General features: G+C 38.7%; 1 non-coding gene across 1 annotated transcript; it reads right to left on the reverse strand.

The window, feature by feature from the left end:
* Nucleotides 1-2,998: 2,998 nt before the first annotated feature.
* LOC112731670 (small nucleolar RNA R71) lies at nucleotides 2,999-3,106 on the reverse strand. Its single transcript, XR_003167438.1, has one exon. It is a non-coding gene; the product is annotated as a small nucleolar RNA R71 (small nucleolar RNA).
* Between the last annotated feature and the right edge of the window lie 6,275 nt (nucleotides 3,107-9,381).

Below are 9,381 nucleotides of genomic sequence, written 5' to 3' on the forward strand. Positions count from 1 at the left end.
ATTCCGAGTAGGACTCTGGGATTGAATGACTGTGACGAACTTCAAACTCGCGATTGCTGGGCGTAGTGACAGACGCAAAAGGAGGGTGAATCCTATTCCAGTATGATCGAGAACCTCAGATGATTAGCCGTGCTGTGACAGAGCATTTGGACCATTTTCACAAGAGGATGGGATGTAGCCATTGACAACGGCGATGCCCTTACATAAAGCCAGCCATGGAAAGGAGTAAGATGATTGGATGAAGACAGTAGGAAAGCAGAGGTTCAGAGGAACGAATGCATCTCCATACATTTATCTGAAATTCTCACCAGTGATATACATAAGTATTTCTATCTTTATTTTTTGTTTAATTAGTATTAATTTCGAAAACTCCATAATCAATTATTATCTACCTGACTGAGATTTACAAGGTGACCATAGCTTGCTTCATACCAACAATCTCCGTGGGATCGACCCTTACTCACGTAAGGTTTATTACTTGGACGACCCAGTGCACTTGCTGGTTAGTTGTGCGAAGTTGTGATAAAAAGTTGAGATTACAATTGAGCGTACCATGTTGATGGTGCCATTGATGATCACAATTTCGTGCACCAAGTTTTTGGCGCCATTGCCGGGGATTGTTCGAGTTTGGACAACTGACGGTTCATCTTGTTGCTCAGATTAGGTAACTTTCTTTTCGTTTTCTTTTCAAAAATTTTTCAAAAAAAAAACTTTCAAAAATTTCTCCTTTGTTTTCGAAAAAAAATTTTAAAATAAAAATATGTTTTCAAAAATATATTTTTCTTCAGAATTTTTAAGAATGAATTCTAGTGTTTCATGAAACATGTTGAAGCCTGGCTGGCTGTAAAGCCATGTCTAATTCTTTTGGATAGGGTATGTCAGGCATGTCATGTCTGAGTTACATACTAAATCTTGGCTGGCTATTAAGCCATGCCTGACCCTTTGATTGGAGCTTTAGACTAAAGAGCATAAGATTCCTGTAATTCATATTAAAAATTTTGGAATCCTTATTTTTCTTTTTCAAAATGATTTTCAAAAAAATTAACAGAAAATACAAAAAAATCATAAAATCATAAAAATCAAAAATATTTTGTGTTTCTTGTTTGAGTCTTGAGTCAATTTTTAAGTTTGGTGTCAATTGCATATTCATCTTGCATTTTTCGAAAAATCATGCATTCATAGTGTTCTTCATGATCTTCAAGTTGTTCTTGGTAAGTCTTCTTGCTTGATCTTGATGTTTTCTTGTTTTGTGTTGTATGGTGTTTTTCATATGCATTCTTGCATCCATAGAGTCTAAGCATCAAAGATTTCTAAGTTTGGTGTCTTGCATATTTTCTTTGCATATAAAAATTTTCAAAAATATGTTCTTGATGTTCATCTTGACATTCAAAGTGTTCTTGGTGTTCATCTTGACATTCATAGCATTCTTGCATGCATTCATTATTTTGATCTAAAAATTTCATGCATTGCATCATTTTTCATGTTTTTCTCTCTCATCATAAAAATTCAAAAATCAAAAAATATCTTCTCCGTTTTCTTCTCTTAAAATTTCGAAAATTAGATTTGACTTTTTCAAAAAATTTTAAAATCTAGTTGTCTTTATGAGTCAAATCAAATTTTCAATTTAAAAATCTCATCTTTTTCAAAATCTTTTTCAAAAATCAAATCTTTTTCATTTTTCTTAGTTATTTTCAAAAATTCTAAAAATATTTTTCAAAAATCTTTTTCTTAATTTTATATCATAATTTTCGAAAATAACATCATCAATTAATGTTCTGATTCAAAAATTTCAAGTTTGTTACTTGCTTGTTAAGAAAGATTCAAACTTTAAGTTCTAGAATCATACCTTGTGATTTCTTGTGAATCAAGTTATTAATTGTGATTTTAAAAATCAAATCTTTTTCAAAACTAATTTCAATCATATCTTTTCAAAAAAAATATCTTCTTATCTTATCTTTTTCAAAAATTTGATTTCAAAATATCTTCTCTAACTTCTTATCTTCTTATCTTTTCAAAATTGATTTTCAAATTTGTTTCAACTAACTAACTAACTCTTTGTTTGTCTCCTATCTTCTTCAAAACCACCTAACTAACTCTCTCTCTCTAATTTTCGAAAATATCTTCTCTCTTTTTCAAAAATTCTTTTTAATTAACTAATTATTTTAAATTTTGATTTTAATTTTCGAAAAATTACTAACCTTTTTCAAAAAACCATTTTCGAAAATCACTAACTCTTTTTCAAAAATTATTTTCGAAATTCTCCCTCTCTCATCCCATTCTAATTATTTATTCATCTACTAACATCTCCTCATCTCACATCTCTGCTCTCCTCACCCTTGTGTTTCTTTCCTTACATTACATTCTTTGTCCCCTTTCTTTCTTCCACTTACATAAGGACCTCTATACTGTGGTATAAAGGATCCCTGTTATTATTATTATTTTTCTGTGCCCTCTTCTTTGTCATATGAGCAGGAGCAAGGACAAGAATATTCTTGTTGAAGCAGATCCAGAACCTGAAAGGACTCTGAAGAGGAAACTAAGAGAAGCTAAATTACAACAATCCAGAGATAACCTTTCAGAAATTTTCGAACAGAAAGAGGAGATGGCAGCCGAAAATAATAATAATGCAAGGAGGATGCTTGGTGACTTTACTGCACCAAATTCCAATTTACATGGAAGAAGCATCTCCATTCCTGCTATTGGAGCAAACAATTTTGAGCTGAAACCTCAGCTAGTTTCTCTGATGCAGCAGAACTGCAAGTTTCATGGACTTTAATCTGAAGATCCTTTTCAATTCTTAACTGAATTCTTGCAGATCTGTGATATTGTTAAGACTAATGGAGTAGATCCTGAAGTCTACAGGCTCATGCTTTTCCCTTTTGCTGTAAGAGACAGAGCTAGAATATGGTTGGACTCTCAACCCAAAGACAGCCTGAACTCTTGGGATAAGCTGGTCACAGCTTTCTTAGCCAAGTTCTTTCCTCCTCAAAAGCTGAGCAAGCTTAGAGTGGATGTTCAGACCTTCAGACAGAAGGAAGGTGAATCCCTCTATGAAGCTTGGGAAAGATACAAGCAGCTGACCAAAAAGTGTCCTTCTGACATGCTTTCAGAATGGACCATCCTGGATATATCCTATGATGGTTTATCTGAGCTATCAAAGATATCATTGGATACTTCTGCAGGTAGATCCATTCACCTAAAAAAAAACGCCTGCAGAAGCTCAAGAACTCATTGACATGGTTGCTAATAACCAGTTCATGTACACTTCTGAGAGGAATCCTGTGAGTAATGGGACGCCTATGAAGAAGGGAGTTCTTGAAATTGATACTCTGAATGCAATATTGGCTCAGAACAAAATATTGACTCAGCAAGTCAATATGATTTCTCAGAGTCTGAATGGAATACAAGCTGCATCCAACAGTACTCAAGAGGCATCTTCTGAAGAAAAAGCTTATGATCCTGAGAACCCTGCAATAGCAGAGGTGAATTACTTAGGTGAACCCTATGGAAACACCTATAATCCATCATGGAGAAATCATCCAAATCTCTCATGGAAGGATCAAAGGCCTCAACAAGGCTTTAATAATGGTGGAAGATACAGGTTTAGCAATAGCAAGCCTTTTCCATCATCCACTCAGCAACAGACAGAGAACTCTGAACAAAATACTTCTAATTTAGCAAACTTAGTCTCTGATCTATCTAAGGCCACTGTGAGTTTCATGAATGAAACAAGGTCTTCCATTAGAAATTTGGAAGCACAAGTGGGCCAGCTGAGTAAAAGGATCACTGAAATCCCTCCTAGTACTCTCCCAAGCAATACAGAAGAGAATCCAAAAGAAGAGTGCAAGGCCATTGAATTGATCACCATGGCCGAACCTGTAAGGGAAGGAGAGGACGTGAATCCCAAGGAGGAAGACCTCCTGGGACGTCCAGTGATCAATAAGGAGCTTCCCTCTGAGGAACCAAAGGAATCTGAGGCTCATCTAGAGACCATAGAGATTCCATTAAACCTCCTTATGCCATTCATGAGCTCTGATGAGTATTCCTCTTCTGAAGAGAATGAGGATGTTACTGAAGAGCAAGTTACCAAGTACCTTGGTGCAATCATGAAGCTGAATGCCAAATTATTTGGTATTGAGACTTGGGAAGATGAACCTCCCTTGTTCACTAATGAACTGAGTGATCTGGATCAACTGACATTGCCTCAGAAAGAAACAGGATCCTGGAAAGTTCTTAATACCTTGTACCATAGGCACCATGATCTTTAAGACTCTGTGTGACCTTGGTTCAGGGATAAACCTCATGCCCCTCTCTGTAATAGAGAAACTGGGAATCTTTGGGGTGCAAGCTGCTAAAATCTCATTAGAGATGGCAAACAATTCAAGAAAACAGGCTTATGGACAAGTAGAGGACGTGTTAGTAAAGGTTGAAGGCCTTTACATCCCTACTGATTTCATAGTCCTAGATACTGGGAAGGATGAGGATGAATCCATCATCCTAGGAAGACCTTTCCTAGCCACAGCAAGAGCTGTGATTAATGTGGACAGAGGAGAATTAATCCTTCAAATAAATGAGGACAACCTTGTGTTTACAACTCAAGGATCTCTCTCTGCATCCATGGAGAGGAAGCATAAAAAGCTTCTCTCAAAGCAGAGTCAAATAAAGCCCCCACAGTCAAACTCTAAGTTTGGTGTTGGGAGGCCACAACCAAACTCTAAGTTTGGTGTCAAACCCCCATATCCAAACTCTAAGTTTGGTGTTGGGAGGTCTCAACAAAGCTCTGCACATCTGTGAGGCTCCATGAGAGCCCACTGTCAAGCTATTGACATTAAAGAAGCGCTTGTTGGGAGGCAACCCAATGTTTATTTATCTAATTTTCATTGTTTTCATTGTTTTATTAGGTTCATGATCATGTGGAGTCACAAAATAAATATAAAAATTGAAAATGGAATCAAAAACAGCAGAAGAAAAATCACACCCTGGAGGAAAACCTTACTGGCGTTTAAAAGCCAGTAAGAAGCATGTTTTGGGCGTTCAACGCCAGAACAGAGCATGGTTCTGGCGCTGAACGCCAGAAATGGGCAGCATCTGGGCATTTGAACGCCAGAAATGCACCCAGGAGAAGAGCTGGCGCTGAACGCCCAGAACAAGCATGGTTCTGGCGTTCAACGCCAGAAATGGGCCACAAATGGGCGTTCAACGCCCAGAATAAGCACCAATCTGGCGCTGAACGCCCAGAATTGTGTGCAAGGGCATTTTGCATGCCTAATTTGGTGCAAGGTTGTAAATCCTTGAACACCTCAGGATCTGTGGACCCCGCAGGATCCCCACCTACCTCCACTCACTCTCTTCTCTCTTCTCAATCATCCTCTCTTCCCAATAAACACTCTTCCCCAAAACTCTTCACCAATCACCTCAATCTCTCTTCCCTATCACCACTTCACCACTCACATCCATCCACTCTTCCCCATAAACCTACCTCATAAACTCCACCTACCTTCAAAATTCAAAATCAAATTCCCACCCAACCCCACCCTAAATGGCCGAAACTTAGCCCCCCTCCCTTCCCTATATAAAGCCCTCCATTCTTCTTCAAATTCACACAACACAACCCTCTCTTCCCCTTCTTGGCCGAAACACCTCTCTCTCTCCCTCTTCTCCATTTCTTCTTCTTCTTCTTCATCTATTCTTTCTCCTCTTGCTCGAGGGCGAGCAATATTCAAAGTTTGGTGTGGTAAAAGCATAAGCTTTTTGTTTTTCCATTACCATTGATGGCACCCAAGACCGGATAATCCTCTAGAAAAGGGAAAGGGAAGACAAAAGCTTCCACCTCCGAGTCATGGGAGATGAAAAGATTCATCTCCAAAGCCCATCAAGACCACTTCTATGATGTTGTGGCCAAGAAGAAGGTGATCCCTGAGGTCCCTTTCAATCTCAAAAGAAATGAGTATCCGGAGATCCGACATGAAATCCAAAGAAGAGGTTGGGAAGTTCTAACAAACCCCATCCAACAAGTCGGCATCCTAATGGTTCAAGAGTTCTATGCCAATGCATGGATCACTAGGAACCATGATCAAAGTAAGAACCCAAATCCAAAGAATTATATTACAATGGTTCGGGAGAAATACTTAGATTTTAGTCCGAAAAATGTGAGGTTGGCGTTCAACTTGCCTATGATGCAAGAAGATACACGCCCCTACACTAGAAGAGTCAACTTTAATCAAAGGTTGGACCAAGTCCTTATGGACATATGTGTGGAAGGAGCTCAATGGAAGATTGACTCCAAAGGCAAGCCGGTTCAACTAAGAAGACTGGACCTTAAGCCTGTAGCTAGAGGATGGTTGGAGTTCATCCAACGCTCCATCATCCCCACTAGCAACCGATCTGAAGTTACTGTGGATCGGGCCATCATGATCCATAGCATCATGATTGGAGAGGAAGTAGAAGTTCATGAAGTCATCTCCCTTGAACTCTACAAAATAGCCGAAAAGCCCTCCCCTGGGGCAAGGCTAGCTTTTCCTCATCTTATTTGCCATCTATGTTACTCAGCTGGAGCTTTCATAGAAGGAGACATTCACATTGAGGAAGAGAAGCCTATCACTAAGAAAAAGATGGAGCAAGCAAGAGAGCCCATTCATGGAGCTCAAGAGGCGCAGGAAGCTCATCACCATGAGATCCCGGAGATGCCTCAAATGCATTTTCCTCCACAAAACTATTGGGAGCAAATCAACACCTCCCTAGGAGAATTAAGTTCCAACATGGGACAACTAAGGGTGGAACATCAAGAGCACTCCATCATCCTTCATGAAATCAAAGAAGATCAAAAAGCAATGAGGGAGGAGCAACAAAGACAAGGAAGAGACATAGAAAAGCTCAAGGACATCATTGGTTCCTCAAGAAGGAAACGCCACCATCACTAAGGTGGACTCATTCCTTGTTCTTACTTTCTCTGTTTTTCATTTTTTATGTTAAGTGCTTATCTATGTTTGTGTCTTCATTACATGATCATTAGTATTTAGTAACTATGTCTTAAAGTTATGAATGTCCTATGAATCCATCACCTCTCTTAAATGAAAAATGTTTTAATTCAAAAGAACAAGAAGTACATGAGTTTCAAATTTATCCTTGAACTTAGTTTAATTATATTGAAGTGGTGACAATGCTTCTTGTTTTCTGAATGAATGCTTGAACAATGCATATATGTTTTGAAGTTGTTGTTCATGAATGTTAAATATGTTGGCTCTTGAAAGAATGATGACAAGGAGACATGTTATTTGATAATCTGAAAAATCATAAAAATGATTCTTGAAGCAAGAAAAAGCAGCAAAGAACAAAGCTTGCAGAAAAAAAAAAGATAAAAAGCAAGCAGAAAAAGCCAAAAGCTCTTAAAACCAATAGGCAACAGCAAAAAGCCAATAACCCTTAAAACCAAAAGGCAAGGGTAATAAAAAGGATCCCAAGGCTTTGAGCATCAGTGAATAGGAGGGCCTAAAGGAATAAAATCCTGGCCTAAGCGGCTAAATCAAGCTGTCCCTAACCATGTGCTTGTGGCGTGAAGGTGTCAAGTGAAAACTTGAGACTGAGCGGTTAAAGTCAAGGTCCAAAGCAAAAGAAGAGTGTGCTTAAGAACCCTGGACACCTCTAATTGGGGACTTTAGCAAAGCTGAGTCACAATCTGAAAAGGTTCACCCAATTATGTGTCTGTGGCATTTATGTATCCGGTGGTAATACTGGAAAACAAAGTGCTTAGGGCCACGGCCAAGACTCATAAAGAAGCTGTGTTCAAGAATCATCATACTGAACTAGGAGAATCAATAACACTATCTGAACTCTAAGTTCCTATAGATGCCAATCATTCTGAACCTCAATGGATAAAGTGAGATGCCAAAACTATTCAAGAGGCAAAAAGCTACAAGTCCCGCTCATCTGATTGGAGCTATGTTTCATTGATAGTTTGGAATTTGTAGTATATTCTCTTCTTTTTATCCTATTTGATTTTCAGTTGCTTGGGGACAAGCAACAATTTAAGTTTGGTGTTGTGATGAGCGGATAATTTATACGCTTTTTGGCATTGTTTTTAGTATGTTTTTAGTAGAATCTAGTTACTTTTAGGGATGTTTTCATTAGTTTTTATGTTAAATTCACATTTCTGGACTTCACTATGAGTTTGTGTATTTTTCTATAATTTCAGGTATTTTCTGGCTGAAATTGAGGGACTTGAGCAAAAATCAGATTCAGAGGTTGAAGAAGGACTGCTGATGCAATTGGATTCTAACCTCCCTGCACTCAAAGTAGATTTTCTGGAGCTACAGAACTCAAAATGGCAAGATTCCAATTGCGCTGGAAAGTAGACATCCAGGGCTTTCCAGCAATATATAATAGTCCATACTTTGGCCGAGTTTAGATAACGTAAAAGGACGTTTAACACCAGTTCTACGCTGCTGTCTGGAGCTGAACGCCAGAAACACGTCACAAACCAGAGTTGAACGCCAGAAATACGTTATAAACTGGCGTTCAACTCCAAGAATGACCTCTGCACGTGTAACATTCAAGCTCAGTCCAAGCACACACCAAGTGGGCCCCGGAAGTGGATTTATGCATCAATTACTTACTTCTGTAAACCCTAGTAACTAGTTTAGTATAAATAGGACTTTTTACTATTGTATTAGACATCTTGGGACGTCTGGTTCTTAGATCATGGGGGCTGGCCATTCGGCTATGCCTGGACCTTTCACTTATGTATTTTTAACGGTAGAGTTTCTACACTCCATAGATTAAGGTGTGGAGCTCTGCTGTTTCTCAAAGATTAATGCAAAGTACTACTATTTTTCTATTCAATTCAACTTAGTCCGCTTCTAAGATATTCATTCGCACTTCAACCTGAATATGATGAACGTGACAATCATCATCATTCCCTATGAACGCGTGCCTGACAACCACTTCCGTTCTACCTTAGATTGAATGAGTATCTCTTGGATCTCTTAACCAGAATCTTCGTGGTATAAGCTAGATTGATGGCGGCATTCATGAGAGTCCGGAAAGTCTAAACCTTGTCTGTGGTATTCCGAGTAGGACTCTGGGATTGAATGACTGTGACGAACTTCAAACTCGCGATTGCTGGACGTAGTGACAGACACAAAAGGAGGGTGAATCCTATTCCAGTATGATCGAGAACCTCAGATGATTAGCTGTGCTGTGACAGAGCATTTGGACCATTTTCACAAGAGGATGGGATGTAGCCATTGACAATGGTGATGCCCTTACATAAAGCCAGCCATGGAAAGGAGTAAGACTGATTGGATGAAGATAGCAAGAAAGCAGAGGTTCAGAGGAACGAATGCATCTCCATACATTTATCTGAAATTCTCACCAGTGATATAC

The sequence above is a fragment of the Arachis hypogaea genome, chromosome 12 (assembly GCF_003086295.3).
Source record: "Arachis hypogaea cultivar Tifrunner chromosome 12, arahy.Tifrunner.gnm2.J5K5, whole genome shotgun sequence".
Taxonomy (NCBI): Eukaryota; Viridiplantae; Streptophyta; class Magnoliopsida; order Fabales; family Fabaceae; genus Arachis; species Arachis hypogaea.